Raw genomic sequence first — 14,011 nt, 5'->3', positions numbered from 1 at the left:
TTTATGTTTATAAGACACACTAAATAACGCAATAAATGATATATACTTAGTGGTAACAGCTGTTAATGTTTCAGTTGAGAATAAGGAAACCATTAAATATTAAGAATTTGATATTTCATTCATGGGGATAAGTTGAATAGTCACACAGAAAAGAAATGTGCTGTGGCTATCAGCTTATCTCTTACATAAGCTCATAAACAGAGAGGCATGACAGTTGTCCAGGGAATTTTGGATGAATTAGTCAGTATCACTAAGCTCTTCTCAAGCTGCCAATGGCCCCCAAGATGGCATCATTTCACTGGAAATGTGGAGAAAGGCATCCAAGGGAGGAGTAAAGGAATGGACTCTGAATACAGATTTGCTATTCCTATTAGTCATGCTTTTGCACAAATCACCATCTGTGATACTTACTCATTACCATGTAACTTCACATCAGATTGCTTTTTAGTAAGAGATTTGAGTTAAAGCAAACCATGTGTGGAAATAGACTCATGGTGATGGATCTCAATGATCTTAGCACTTCCCGTTCCCATTCTATCCTTAAAGAAGAATGACATGGTTTTACAAGCGTTTGCCTTTATTGCCAGTATACTGGCACAGCACCTTGACAAGCAGTGATAATGTCCTTGTCTCAGGTAAAGATCATGGGTTTTAATTCTTTTTTTTTCAAGGTAGGTTATATGATATAATTTTAGTCATTGGTGGGACTCAGATAAAGTATCAAAGTGTTAAAACTTTCAGTGGTTAATACTGGTAAGTAGTCCGTCCCTTTCTTCCCTGCATAATTATTTCTCTCCCCATGTACATGTCTTGGTACTTTTGATTTAGGTGTTTTAGTATTTACGACGAATATTTCGTAAGGGGCCAAATTGAAACATGAATTTGAAGGAGGAATTTAAGAGAAGAAAAAGTAGATCTTAGAATTAGTGGAAAATAACTACAAGAAAAACAAAAAATGAAGGTGATGGTACAAGGGAAGGGAGGTAAGGAGGACAGGTACCTTAGTCAAGTGCAGCAGATCTTGTTAGCTATTCTTAATTTTGTATGGCTTCTGGGTATTCATGATTATGTCTCATGACTTGCAGCCATTGCTCACTATGTTCCCATCTTCCACCACAAACCAAATGTGGTTTCAAGATTCAAAAACTAGGTCAGTTCAGTTTTCTCTAAATAATTTGAACATTTGGAGAAAAATATATGCATTAGAATTGTTACCTTTTTTTATTGGCTGTGGGTATAATAGATTTGTCCTTCCTTTCTGGTAAATACATCCCGAGAGTATCATTCATTATCACTTCCCTACCTGAAATTTAGTTATTTAAGTTTTATTTGAGTTCTGTGACAAAATAATTGTTTCACTAAATTCACCTCTGTTGTTGTCTGTGGAGATAATTAAAAATAGGATAAACGTTGTCCATAAAATTTACTAATATAGACATCACCATAATCCTTAGAAGAAGCTTACCATTTTCTATGAGAATGAAACCATGATTTGCTGATGTAGAGGGCAAACATGGGGACTTTGAAATTAATATGCTTTCATGGACTAGCCTTATTTCAAGGTAAGACATTACATTATCTCTTTGGATCAACATTATTTTTATTAGTTCATTTTAAATCATAAATCTTAGAAGCTTAATAGGAAGTGAGGCTCTTAAAAAGTAAAATTTCTTTTTTCCCCAGTTGTTAAGATATAGTTGCCCACCTAAACATACAGAGCCCAGTACCATCCATCCCTTAAGAATATTAATAACAACCTGTAAATACACAGAGCAGAATCTTAACGTCAGCCTCCATTGTCCTGCCACAGCTTCTCTCTCTACCTCTCCTCTCTTCCTTTCCCTTCCAGCCTCCTCCTTTCCTTCAAACTTCTCTTCCACCCATCCTTCCTTCTCCTCCAATGGTAGGCCTCCTTTTATCCTGTACCTGTCTCTCACCTGTATTTTACAAATTCAATGGGGAGAAGTTTTTGGTGAAGTCACCTGATTTCTGAGTATGTGACTATGCAGCTGTCCTTTGGGCAGTGGAATTAACATCAAAATACAGATAACTCCAGGGCAAACCACAACTTTTCCCCCTTTTTGCCCAGTTAAAAAGCCTTTTAACTTACATATAAATTGAGTACAATTATTCCCATTCTACAATTTATAAAGCATATGATATATTCAACACCCAGTCCATCACTATATCAGTTAAACAGAACATTTAGTTATCCATTCCAGCTTAAGAAAGACTTAAAATTTAAAATCTTAAGGTTTTATTAATGAATCAAACACATATTAATATCTACTACTCAGGGGCTCTGGATGGGACTAGTTCCAATTTTATATTTAAACCACAAGAATAAGTTAATACACCTATGCTGAGTATAGCATCTATTTACAATTAAGAAGTTGTCTTTTGTTTTTATGACCTTGAGTCTTGGCCATCAATTTGCCAGATTCAGCACCCTTCTCCTAGACTTGTTCAAGATAATCTCACTACATTTCACTAAAACACAATTGGTCAACAATTTCCTCCTGCTTGGCTGCAAAAGCTAAGATTCAGAGGACATTAAGGAACTTGTACAAATAAAACTTAGGAATAATGAATATCTGAGATAGTAAACATTCAGTCACAGGAAACAGAAGCCTAAGGATTAATTATTCTTTCCAGTTTTCACATAGACTAGTGGCAGTCAGGTTAAATACCTCCCAAACAATGCTCTAACATATAACAAGGACACATGTTCCACTATGTTCATAACAGCCTTATTTATAATAGCCAGAAGCTGTAAAGAATCCAAATATCCTTCAACAGAGGAACAGATAAGTAAAATGTGGTACATCTACGCAATGGAATACTACTCAGCTATTAAAACAATGACTACATGAAATTCTTAGGCAAATGGATGGAATTAGAAAATATCATCCTGAGTGAGGTAACCCAGTAACAAAAGAACACACATGGTATGCACTCATTGATCAGTGGAAATTAGCACACAAAAGCTTGTGTTACCCAAGATAAAATTCACAGACCATATAAAGCTCAAGAAGATGAAAGATCAAAATGTGGATGCATCAGTCATTCTTAGAAGGAGGAACAAAATAATCATGGGAGGAAATATGGTGACAATGAGTGGAGACTGAAGGAAAGGTCACCCAGAGACTGCCCCACCTGGGAATCCATCCCATATGAAGCCAACAAACACAGACACTATTGCTGATTCCAAGTGCTTGCTGACAGGAAGCTGATATAGCATCCTGAGATGCTCTGCCAGAGTTTTACTGATACAAATGGATAAGTTTGCAGTTAACTATCATACTGCGCATGGAGACCCCAATGAAAGAGAGAGAATTAGAGAAAGAACTGACAGAGCTGAAGCATTGATTCAGAAAGATTAGATTGTAGATACAGAGGCTTGTAGTCTCATGCCCTGAAAACCAGGCTTAAAACTTTCATTTTTAGAAGCTAGACACTTTCAGCTATACATGCTCCAGGTTTAGTTTTGTTCCCTTTGTTCTGATCTCCAGTATCCTGGACTCAAAAGCAGCTAGCATCATCTAGAATATGTGGTCAGTATATGTAAACAGTTACAGCTGTCTATCCTTGGGTGTTGGGACACATTACTTCTAATAGTGGCCTGTGTTATACCACTTAGACTCAAGTAATAATAACATGAAATTTTATAGCAAATAATATTAGTGATCTTAGGTGCTGTGACCTGGCCTAGGCTGGTATTGCTTGTTCACTTCTTAGAAAAGAATGACTGAGGCCTGAACCTTGTCTTTTTTTTTCTTTTGGCAATCGTCTTCTTCCTCTCCATTCCTACTGTTATGTGCTCTAACACTTTTATTCCTATCTAGGATCTGAAAATACTCAGCCCATTTTTGTATCGGAAACTGATGTTATTGACACCATCATGTGTCAATGCAGTCTTCTTTTACTATTACTATATCATCCCAGTCCACTACTGGTATTCCAAGATGTCAAAAAAGATCATTCCATCTCTCAGGAGAAATCTTTGACTGGACCTAATGTCACAACATCATTAGACAGCATAGAAAGTTATCTCCTGGCTGACTCCCAAGCTAAGCCACAGAGGCTTACTATAAAGTCAGTAAAGGGACAAAGGACATGAAGTATGAATGCAGGATTGAAATTTGCACCAGTTTATCATGATTTTCACTTAAACAATCACAGGCCCTAGTGAAGCACAGACTCGACATTACTCAGACATTTTGCTAAACCGCTGGCACATATGACAACTTCCACGAATCCTAAGTTCAGATTTGTGAGGGTTTACTGGGATTTATCAGCTTGGAGGTTCATCTGATGCAGGCACCAGTCATCTGGAGAAGTTAACAATCAAGACAATCCGGCACTGCTGTGTCCTCAGGCCAGTGTGATTGAGGTAATTCCTAGACACAGATTTTGTTCCCAGTTTATTTCTAGATCCTGTCAGCTTGAAAGTTAGCTCCAAATAGGAATGATATAAAAATAAATAATTTTTAATGCACAACTAAACTTTCCACTACCATAAAAGTAGAAATAATGCAAAAACAAAAACAGCAAGATAATTTTGCAAATTGACAAGTTATAGAAAACATATGTCTCTATACCATGTATTCATAAAGATGGCAGTAGGTTCTTTAACACTACTAGCTCTTAGATTACTTTGAGAATAATATAACTAGTTTTTAATCAATTAATTATCCATTCTGTTAAGTGGATATTTCTGTTTTTTTTCGGACATTCAGTTCTGTTATGTGATGTTTTCTTGGAAGCTGTCTTGTGAGAGGATGTTTTCCTGAAATAGACACATGAGAGAATGTTTTGATGAAGGACTTACTTGAGAGGGCATGTGGTGTTTGGAAAGAATATGGAGGGTAAGACTTGTTTGCATTGCAATGGTATGCAATGCTTTCTTGGGCTTCCCTGACCATCCAAATGCTTCACTTCTTTGCTGGTCTTTACTGATCTTCACTAGCCATCCAGTGCTTTGCTGTTCATTACTTCATAGAGAAAAATGGTATTCCTGCTTCTTCTTGCCTCTTCGGTTGACCCACATTGATTTGGAGGGGCCTTGCCATTTCTACTGGATCAGGCAACGTTTGTTTGGTGTTTGCTATTGAACTAGACAGCAATATCCTGATAATAAAATTTAGAATCACCCAAAAGAACTACTTCTAAACAGGACCACCACCCACTCTATCTTATTAATGATCTTTCTTCTCTACCTTTGCTCAGTGTACTAGAAAGGAGGCCGAAAAATTAAAGAACCCTAATCAAAATAGGTTTCAAAAAATCTAAGCCTACACTCCTACATACAAACTGATTTGTTACTAAAGTCTAGTCATGAAGCATTCATACCTATGCATGGATTTATTTAAATACGTGATTCCACAATTTTATTCATATTGAGCACAATTGTCAGATCTACAAAATTTTGATCAACACATTTAGCTTGCTGACAGAGTCAGGAACTTCTACACTAAATATGGTGCGTTACAAGATAGTGGGAGTTCTACTCGCCATTGATCATCACTTTTTAAATCTTTTGTTATGTTTGTGAAATGTAAATTCTATGCCAAGTTCACAGTGTTGAAACTTTCATATGTTAAATATTTTAGACAACATCTAGAAAAGGTGAGTTTTGATTTCACAGATACTTATAAAGTAAGAATTCAATGGGTAGTTTGTAGTCTGCTCTATTATTTATTTTTCAGTGATGGTCTTATTTAATTTTAAAGTACAGTGTTAATTTCCATTTTTTTTAAGAATTTACCTTCAGATAGTGATGTACAAGATACCACACTTAGAATTTCATAACAGTAAATTTTCATAGCCTTCATAGCAATGGTGTTGAGGTTTGTAGTACAGATAGTACATGCATCTTGCGGATTATTAACTGAGCCATTTGGATTTTGGTAAACTGTTCAAAGCATTTGTAATACTAGTAGAGACAGAATTCACAATTGCATTCTGACTCCAGAGTCTGCAGTTACAACTTTTATGCTGTATTGCCTATGATTAAGTAATGCTACAAATCAGATCTGTGCCAATAGGAGGGAGTATAGTTGACAGTACAGTCTAAACTAGGTATTTTCACTCTCACTTCTGTAATTTTATTATATACAGATATCATAACATTTTTAAAGTTATAACTAAATCCAGTTCATCATTAGAAATAAGAATGTTCCAGACACCCTATTTAATATTGGATTACTTCATTTAATGTTATTTAATTTAATATTCAATTTATAGTTAGCATTTTAAATGTTACTGTTTTATACATAAGGAAATTATATTGAAATGACATTAGCAATTTGCAAAAAGTACTAAAATGATATTTACAACCTATGTAGACAGGGTCATTGATTTACTATATTGTCAAAAATCCAGTTTTAAATTCTTCAATCTTAGGTTTTGGTGTTTAAAAGGTATGCTACCAAAAAAATCAACATGCAAAACTTCTTTTTAAACTTGCAAGAAATTTACTTGAATGGATCAAAACCACTTTGCTGTAATTTAAGCTCCATGTATTCAAGAGACCTTATTCATCCCAGTGATTTCTCTACTTATCCAACAATCACTTACCGAGTCCTTGCCATTTAACTCCCTCATTTAGTCATCAACACACAATCGTAGAGTGCCTAGACTATTCCAAGGATCCTTCAGCACGCTACGGATCTGAGATGAACCGAAGAGGGAAGGACTCTGAAGCCTTGGCACTTGCAAGGCAGTCAGTGATTCCAGGGTGAAGGCTGGTAAATAAATAACACAAGAATGAGCAAGGTAATTTCAGAAAGTAATCGTTACTGCAAACTCAATCAAATAGGATCATGAAATGAAAGTTGTTGCCGCAGCAATTTGTAAGGAAGTCCTTTAAAGAAGCCATTTGACAGAGAACACAAATACAAGGAAAGGAGCCAGGCACGTTTCGATCATTGCAGGGTATAGTAATCTACCCTGTCAAACACTGTGGGGATAATGTCTTATTATTATCCTCTGATCTTTCTTATCCTGGGTTTCTTCACCAACTTTTTCTGCAGCTTCCTAACAGGTTTCTCAGGCTTCTAACTTAACACAGTTCTCCACAAAGGCTTATCATTTTGAAGCGAAACTTCTGCCATTTAGCTCATTCATTGTAATGCTCCCCCTTCATTCTCTCATGCTACACTGGCATGCACACACTCTGAATTGTGCCGTTATAGCTTTTTCTGTTCTCATGGCAATTCTCCAGCCAGAGGTTTCAGTATTTGCTTTCATATACACCAGTCTTAGCCACAGTGATTTTGTTTAGCAATTCTTTTTTCTCATTAATTTATTTATTCACATTATATCCCTATATCATTCCCCCTCTCCTCCGAGCTCCTTACTTTATCCTTTCCTACCATCATTTCTCCCTCCTTTTCTACTGGGAGAAGGGGAGCTCTTCTCTCCAAGCCATATCTCCACGCCCTGGCACATCAAGTCACTGCAGGACTAAGTTACTTTGTATCTGAGATTTTGTTAAGGTGAACCCTAAAATATCTGAAAACTTAAAATGACAAACATTCTAGCACTTCCAAATTTCTTATTTATAACTTTTTTCTTGCTAAGATTGTCTCTAATTAATAAATTATTTGAAATCCTCTTCTATAGTTTCCATGTCTGGAAAACAATTAGAACTAGAAAAGTAACAGATTCGGTGGCATTTACCAATTTCCTTCCAGTTTTGCACCTCCTTCCTAACAATTGCAGTATTCTTCTACTTATGAATAATGCATGACCTAAGTTAGAGTCTTCAGAATCACTCTCCTGGGTCTTCCTCTGAAGCTAAAGCCAAGGCATTGTACCATTATTTTACCAATCAACGGAAGTATACTATTTGAAATAAAAGAGTATTGGTTTCTAGAAAACGTGTTTTCTTATTACTAATTTGAAAGCCTTCAACAGTGGTAAAAGCCATTTCAAGTTTAGTGGAATACATAGTATTTTACATCTTTGCTTACTGATGTCACATGTGGAAACTTCAAAAAATAACATCTCTATTCTCAAAATTGATTCACCCTATCTGTATGCGCACATATTGACATTAAGACTGTGTGCAATATTTTTATGCCTTCATAGTCTCTTTTAATTAGAATCGACTCTGAGTGAAGTATGATGGTTTTGCCCCGTGTGAAACTGCCTTGAACTTACTTCACTTACAGGGTTTCTGCAGCTTCGTTGCCTGGCAACCATGTTCAGATTGCTACTTTGCCTTTGCATTGCGAGAGAGTCAACTGTACTACAAGATCGCTTTGCATTTTTTAAAGGACAAACAAATTTTTTATACTTCCTTTTAAAGGAAATTGTTCCTTTAGTTCTATGTTCTTCATGATGTTGTTCTGTAAGCAATATGCAATCTATATGTCATGCAAATTTTTCTGTTCTATTGCCTACAGAACATTTCATTTAAATCCATCTTTGCTTCTCAACTGAGCTGAAATGTAGTTTATTTTTAATTTAACAACAAAATAGCCATTGCACCGTTCTTAAACATAAGCATAGAAACAATAAAATAATTAATTCAAGAAAGTTTCACCGCTTTACAATTACTATTTATGTAACTAAGATATAGAAATTACTAAAATAGACAGTAAATTCTATGTGAAAATCATTTCCATTCTAGCAATGAGGGATATATATATATATATGTATATATATCCTCATACACAAACACACACACATACACACACACACACACACACACATCTGGTTTGTCTGAAGAAAGCGACTCTGTTCTTATATAGATATACATATATATGAACAATATATAAAGTGAGTATCAACAAATTTTAAGCAAAAAAGATCCATGTTATAGAATCTAACACATGTTGCTTTATTGTACTTTCAAAATCAAACAACAATAAAAATTATTGTAATGATAGAAAAACCTTAGGAAGAGTATTAAGTGAAATCATGTGTATTTAGTTTTACCATATCACCACTAATATTCAAGATAGGTCTCAAAATCTAGCAGAAAGCTCTAAAGTTGAAGCCTGTAAGTGCTTACCTCTTCTTTCTACAAGGTGCAAAAAAAATTTGCTGAAAATATTTAATTTAAATAATTATTTGGGGGAACTATTGACAAGGTTGTTAAGTAGTTGCAACTGAGTGAAAGGAATTAAGGACAGAAGGTGGAATTGAAAAGACAAAATAGGAAAGATAGATTATTTAAACTAGCAATTATAGGTTGATAATAAAGAACAGAGCTGTCCATGCGAATGAGTCACTGAATTAAGCTAAAGATGAAGATCAGTAGCATTAAGAAAAAATTATTAATGAAACTATTATATGATTTTTAAATATTTATGAACAAAGACAACATTAACAAGAGATTAGTGGTAACATAGCCAATTGCTAAATTTTGTATGTATGTTGCCTTATGAGTCTACACGGTGGTGTTACAATTGAAAGCATATCAACAGAAGTCTCCCAAGGACATGGACTTACACACACACACACACACACACACACACACACACACACACACACACACAAGCGTGCGCGCACACGCACACACACAGAACACAGACTCACAAACACACACTGTTATTTTGCATGTTAACAAAAATTATCCATAGTGAGTGGTAAAATCTTGTGTCAAAATTTATAATTGGGCTGATTTTAATAATGATTTAAATAATGGGGATGAAAATACTGTGAAAACAGTAAATGCCAAGAATGAGTAAAACTCAAAGTCCAGATTCTATCATGAGCATAGCAATAGTGTCCTTATTAATCAAATAATATTGCCAACAATATTTATACATTACTTGGTTAAAATGATATATTTATAATAACAAGTAAATTGTAGCCATTTTTTTCTTTCACTTTTTGCAATAAATTTTTTTCCAATGAGTCATCGTTCAAACTAGGACCTATTAGGTCAAATTTTCAGAAATCCACAGTGTGTATAAAAGCTGTTAGCCCTGGAAAATCACAACAGTATACATAAGTCTAAACTGACATACTGAATATCAAAATTAAAGTGTATATGATTTTGTTAAATTTTTCTTTAAATGACAGTCTAAGCATAAGGACAAATAACAGAATATTGAAAAAAAGGTTGAAAATTCAACACAATACACACATAAATTTATAAAGTTACCTAATGAGTTCTGCCCACATACTAATCTTATTTTATTGAACAAAAACTGAATCAATGTTCTTCAAATTCTTATGTTTGAAAGAAAGACCATTATGTAAAAGAATTGTGTACTCCTTAATTAAATTATAAATTTCAGTGTTCTCTCATTCTATGACTCATTAGCCTTTATCTCCCTGCTTCTCTAATTTAAATTGAATTCGCATAAGCTTTGCAAAAAACTCATACTGGTAATTCATTTGTGAAAATGTGCTTCACAAAAGGGTTTTGTGAATGTCTTCATATCACCTGAAACATAAAGTAGTTCAAGGATTTCAAAAAATTGGGAATAACTGTCAGTTTCAATAATGACTTTCCATTCATGGACTAGAGTGAAAACTTATTTTTATTTCAGGAAAGTAGGGATGTTACAGAGTTGGCACTTTGTTAAAACTTTTAAGGGCTATTGAATTGTCTGTGCTAAAATTCTGAATAAAGGAAGATAGGCCAGGAGGATCATGATTCTCTCAAGTGTGGATTAAAAAACCACAGAGCATGATGCCATTGAAACTTCACTGTGGTTTTATTTTTTAGCTCAGAAATTCTTTACTAAATCTAGAAGGTAAGAAAGTATATTTATGATGTTCTCGAATTGTTTCATGCTTCAAGAAATATAGATAATTTATGTGCCTAAGGATAAGAACTACCACCAGGAAGAACAGAATGTTTCTGATAAATAATTAGAGGTTCAGTTTTGGAAGAAAAAGGCAGAGAAGATGTGTTCTGGAGCAGGAACATGAAAAGGAACAGGGTTCGAGAGATATAGGTAGAGCCATCTGTTGGAATCTGAGGGATGACAGGGTAAGGTCTTTTTGAGTGAAGCTTTATACATTTCACCAATTTGATCTAAAAACACTGCAAGTCCAATAGGTGAGAAAAATGTCTCAGATAATGATCATATCTGAGTTGTGAAGGTCCATGGGGAATGAAAAATTTCAACGCAGCACTGCTTTTTGAGTTGATACTGTGTATATTTCATGGGAGAATTTTCTTACTTTTAGTTACTAATAACTATTATCAGCAATCTTTATCCCCAAATTAGGATGCTAATAGTAACTTTGGGCCTTTTAGTTAACATGTGTCAAGCCTTGTTATTATCAAATGGGATGTCTCCCTGCCTTCACCAGAAGATAGTTCCTTTCATGGCACTGGTATGGGTAGAGAGCAGTTTCTGAAGAATATTCTGAAGCCAGCATAACTGAGTATAAATGAATTGGGACCGGAAAAAAGCAAACAACATTCATACAGTTCAGTTATTTAGATCCTCGTTACCTGAATCATCAAAAATTATTCAGTGACATATGTTACACAATAAACAACTTAATGGAGATATTATATCACCAGTATATATAAAAGAGAATATTTAAATTGCTTTGGTTGGTTAAAATCATTCCTTGACTATTAGAGAAGTGTTTACATATAGTAACACTCAAGTTCTTCTGGACACAAAAAGAAGAAAAACTATTTAGAACTACAGAAAAAGGAGAGTTTTAATTGCATTTCAACACAGTGAGAATCTAAATAAAAGTTATCACAGAAAACTATTTTTTTTATTTTTTTATTAACATGAGTATTTCTTATATACATTTTGAGTGTTATTCCCTTTCCGGTTTTGAGGCAAACATCCCCCTAATCCCTCCCCCTCGCCTTCTTTATGGGTGTTCCCCTCCCCATCCTCCCCCCATTGCCGCACTCCCCCCAACAATCTAGTTCACTGGGGGTTCAGTCTTAGCAGGACCCAGGGCTTCCCCTTCCACTGGTGTTCTTACTAGGATATTCATTGCTACCTATGAGGTCAGAGTCCAGGGTCAGTCTATATATAGTCTTTAGGTAGTGGCTTAGTCCCAGGAAGCTCTGGTTGCTTGGCATTGTTGTACTTTTGGGGTCTCGAGCCCCTTCAAGCTCTTCCAGTTCTTTCTCTGATTCCTTCAACGGGGGTCCTATTCTCAGTTCAGTGGTTTGCTGCTGGCATTCGCTTCTGTGTTTGCTGTATTCTGGCTGTGTCTCTCAGGAGCAATCTACATCCGGCTCCTGTCGGCCTGCACTTCTTTGCTTCATTCATCTTGTCTAATTGGATGGCTGTATATGTATGGGCCACATGTGGGGCAGGCTCTGAATGGGTGTTCTTTCTGTGTCTGTTTTAATCTTTGCTTCTCTATTCCCTGCCAAGGGTATTCTTGTTCCCCTTTTAAAGAAGGAGTGAAGCATTCACATTTTGATCATCTGTCTTGAGTTTCATTTGCTCTAGGCATCTAGGGTAATTCAATCATTTGTGCTAATAGCCACTCATCAATGAGTGCATACCATGTGTGTTTTTCTGTGATTGGGTTACCTCACTTAGGATGATATTTTCCAGTTCCAACCATTTGCCTACAAATTTCATAAAGTCATTGTTTTTGATAGCTGAGTAATATTCCACTGTGTAGATGTACCACATTTTCTGTATCCATTCCTCTGTTGAAGGGCATCTGGGTTCTTTCCAGCTTCTGGGTATTATAAATAAGGCTGCTATGAACATAGTGGAGCACGTGTCTTTTTTATATGTTGGGGCATCTTTTGGGTATATGCCCAAGAGAGGTATAGCTTGATCCTCAGGCAGTTCAATGTCCAATTTTCTGAGGAACCTCCAGGCTGATTTCCAGAATGGTTGTACCAGTCTGCAATCCCACGAACAATGGAGGAGTGTTCCTCTTTCTCTGCATCCTCGCCAACATCTGCTGTCACATGAGTTTTTGATCTTAGCCATTCTCACTGGTGTGAGGTGAAATCTCAGGGTTGTTTTGATTTGCATTTCCCTTATGACTAAAGATGTTGAACATTTCTTTAGGTGTTTCTTAGCCATTTGGCATTCCTCAGCTGTGAATTCTTTGTTTAGCTCTGAACCACATTTTTTAATAGGGTTATTTGTTTCCCTGCAGTCTAACTTCTTGAGTTCTTTGTATATTTTGGATATAAGGCCTCTATTTGTTGTAGGATTGGTAAAGATCTTTTCCCAATCTGTTGGTTGCCGTTTTGTCCTAACAACAGTGTCCTTTGCCTTACAGAAGCTTTGCAGTTTTATGAGATCCCATTTGTCGATTCTTGATCTTAGAGCATAAGCCATTGGTGTTTTGTTCAGGAAATTTTTTCCAGTGCCCATGTATTCCAGATGCTTCCCTAGTTTTTCTTCTATTAGTTTGAGTGTATCTGGTTTGATGTGGAGGTCCTTGATCCACTTGGACTTAAGCTTTGTACAGGGTGATAAGCATGGATCGATCTGCATTCTTCTACATGTTGACCTCCAGTTGAACCAGCACCATTTGCTGAAAATGCTATCTTTTTTCCATTGGATAGTTTTGGCTCCTTTGTCAAAAATCAAGTGCCCATAGGTGTGTGGGTTCATTTCTGGGTCTTCAGTTCTGTTCCATTGGTCTATCTGTCTGTCTCTGTACCAATACCATGCAGTTTTTATGACTATTGCTCTGTAATACTGCTTGAGTTCAGGGATAGTGATTCCCCCTGAAGTCCTTTTATTGTTGAGGATAGTTTTAGCTATCCTGGGTTTTTTGTTATTCCAGATGAATTTGCAAATTGTTCCGTCTAACTCTTTGAAGAATTGGATTGGTATTTTGATGGGGATTGCATTGAATCTGTAGATCGCTTTTGGTAAAATGGCCATTTTTACTATATTAATCCTGCCAATCCATGAGCATGGGAGATCTTTCCATCTTCTGAGGTCTTCTTCAATTTCTTTCTTCAGAGTCTTGACGTTCTTATTGTACAAATCTTTTACTTGCTTGGTTAAAGTCACACCGAGTTACTTTATATTATTTGGATCTATAATGAAGGGTGTCGTTTCCCTAATTTCTTTCTCAG

This window comes from Rattus norvegicus, chromosome 13 (assembly GCF_036323735.1).
Source record: "Rattus norvegicus strain BN/NHsdMcwi chromosome 13, GRCr8, whole genome shotgun sequence".
NCBI lineage: Eukaryota > Metazoa > Chordata > Mammalia > Rodentia > Muridae > Rattus > Rattus norvegicus.
Note: the sequence above shows the minus strand (reverse complement) of the source record.